We start from the raw sequence: 2,728 nt of genomic DNA on the forward strand, positions 1-2,728 counted from the left end.
TAAAAATTGACATTTTTACGATTTTTTCTTAATTTTTTCCGGTTTTGTTGTTTAGAGGAAAGTACCCTTCGACGGAGGCTAAACTGAACGGGGTCTCCGAGAATTGTTGTGTGTGCGCGCCCGGGTCGGTGCGAGCCTAACTGAACTGACTTCCACGCGAGGGCGCGAGGGGCGTGGGCAGCTTGTCCGGGGCCAAGCTTAGGCGCAGGGGTTATACGTTTGTCGGCCCGACTGGTTTGGGGCCCCCTGCGGCCCCCGCTGCCCCGCCGGCCGGGTGCCGCGCCGGGTGCGCGCGCGCCGTACCGTACCCCCCGAAGTACCCGCGGCAGCTCAGAGCAGCTGGTTAGGTAAGCCTGAGACCGTCTCGGTAGGGGTGTTGTAACAGCGCATAATATGGGAAGGGCCCGCGGACCCGCCCTGCCCCCGCCTCGCCAGGCCACGCCCCACCTTTCCGTGCTCTACCATTCTCAAATTTGTCCATTTTCTTATCTTTTCGAATATTGAGGAGCTGTGCAGAAGTACTCGATGTGCTGCGCAGTTACTCATGCTGGACACCTCAAAAACATAAAATGTCTGTGCTGAGTACGTTTACCGAGTGGACTTGATTTACCTCAGTGCATTATGCATTACGATTGTTTTAGGTACAATGTTCCTAACGACAGCGCAATAATGCACTTACGAATTCAAGTGTTCACGCAAAATGTACTTTACTACAGTCAAGATCATACTTTTCGGGGTGTGTAGTTGTGACGGTCAGTGCTCCCTCGCCGGGCTCCGTCGAGGCATTTCACACTTACTTGCTTGGCAACGCCCGCCCTGCCTCCTGGACCAAGATGCAGAGGCGGAAACGGGTTGCGTGCCTGGCCTTTCACTGTGGCTAATTTCTCATCACCTTGATGACGGTTTGTGATTCAAGCCGACTCGCAAAGCTTAACGAGACTTTTTATTTTTTTACTATATTTTGCACAGTGTTTCGCTTGGGCGGTATTCCTCACTATTTAGACCATTTCAGGAACGTTCTATTTCAAAGCACTTATTCTGATGATTCAGTATAATTACTTGCAAAAAAAATGGTTTTAATTCATTGCTACTTACATCAACTGCCTCTGCTTCTGGTCGTAGATATTTCACCTCGGTCAGGATACATCAAGTGCGAAGAATCTGTCGAAGCGATCTTGGCACGTTATTGACTGTTGTTTCCTCTTTTTTCGGTATCGCTATCAAATGTTCTCGCCAGTTATTTTGCACTAAATCTATTTCGTGCTCACGTGGCTCTGCCGTCGTGGAGATTCCCAAGCGGATTAAAAGCGGAAAAGAAGGAAAAAAAAGCGAAAGAGGGGAAAAAAAGCTGTTGCTCGTCACCTTCTCTGGGGACTGACAATGCTGCTTCCGAGACAAGAGGAGGCACTAGAACGATCGTCGTAACGGGGCACCTGACCGCCCCTGTAAAAGTCACGAGGGTACACCGCGTCTAACACTTTCTTTTTCTCCTCTCTCTTGGCAATGTAGTATAGTTATTATACAATAGTTGTTTGTTATTTATTCGTCTGCCTTATAAAATAATCGTTTGAGATGACACACGTCTGTAACTTATCAATTCAGTTGCGCGACAGCAAAAACCAAACATTTTTGTGATAAAACAAGAAGATAAGGAAATCGTACCTTTCTCTCGGCTCTCGCGGAAGCTCGGTTTGCTCTCTCTCTCTCTCTCTCTCTCTCTCTCTCTCTCTCTCTCTCTCTCTCTCTTATTAGCTGCGCCGGCGCTGTGTGACGGCCGGAGACAGTCCGAGGAAGTGTCGTTGGCAGCGGAAGGGGGCGGCCGTCTGGTTGCCGCGGTGCCAAATCTGCGCGAAAGTACTGACGATGTCCATGTGCTGACCGCCAGATCGGTCTTTGAACACGGCCGGGAGATTCAGTCCGTGTTTCGTAATCCGCTCAGTGCAATATCTTTCGCGTCGCCCCTGCAATTTTAAAACCAAACCAAGTTGCACGCTGGGCGTGGTCATTTCACTTATGTGTTTAGCAAGAGGAAGTGCTGTACACAAAGAAAATTTAACCCCTGAACAAGGGAATTTGGTCATGATTGATACGAATTGATTTAAGTTATTTCCATTTTTGATGGACTTTCTAGGTCTTAATTTGTTTTCCCTTCGGCACAAATTTCAATGTTTTCGATTTTCTGGGTGACCATAAACCATAAACGTCCAGCGGGGCTCCGATGTGAGACCGACGTGTGGCGTGTGTCGGTCAGCCGTAGTGAGAGATCATCCCTTGCAGAATCCCCCTCCGATACGAATAAGGAGCTGCTCTCTGTAGCGCAGCCGGTTGAAACTGGTTGGCAGGGCGGGTCCCGGAGGGGTGGTAGTGGCGGCGGAGGCAGTAGCAGCAGCGCAATGCAGCTGACAGCCGCGGTGCGGACGGCTGGCTCTGCAAAGCGGCTCGGGTTTTCCTTAAGCACTGTTCCTATCCTTCCGTCCTGCTGACCCATCGATCCGTTTTATTCCAGCAGACAGGTTTTTTATGCATGCGTAGGGATTTAAAGTATTTTTAGGAAATATTTGAACATTTTTTTTAAAAATCGGAAGTTTTTCCCTGCCACGTTTGAGTTAAGTCCAAATTTTCTGGAAATGTTTTAAATTTTTCCTCTTATTTCCTGTCAAGATTCAAATTTTTCCGAAAACATTTCGGGCTTCCAAATCCCTGTACGCGACGCACACACAACTCACAC

This window comes from Frankliniella occidentalis, unplaced genomic scaffold (assembly GCF_000697945.3).
Source record: "Frankliniella occidentalis isolate FOCC.00 unplaced genomic scaffold, Focc_3.1 Scaffold25, whole genome shotgun sequence".
Classification (NCBI taxonomy): Eukaryota; Metazoa; Arthropoda; class Insecta; order Thysanoptera; family Thripidae; genus Frankliniella; species Frankliniella occidentalis.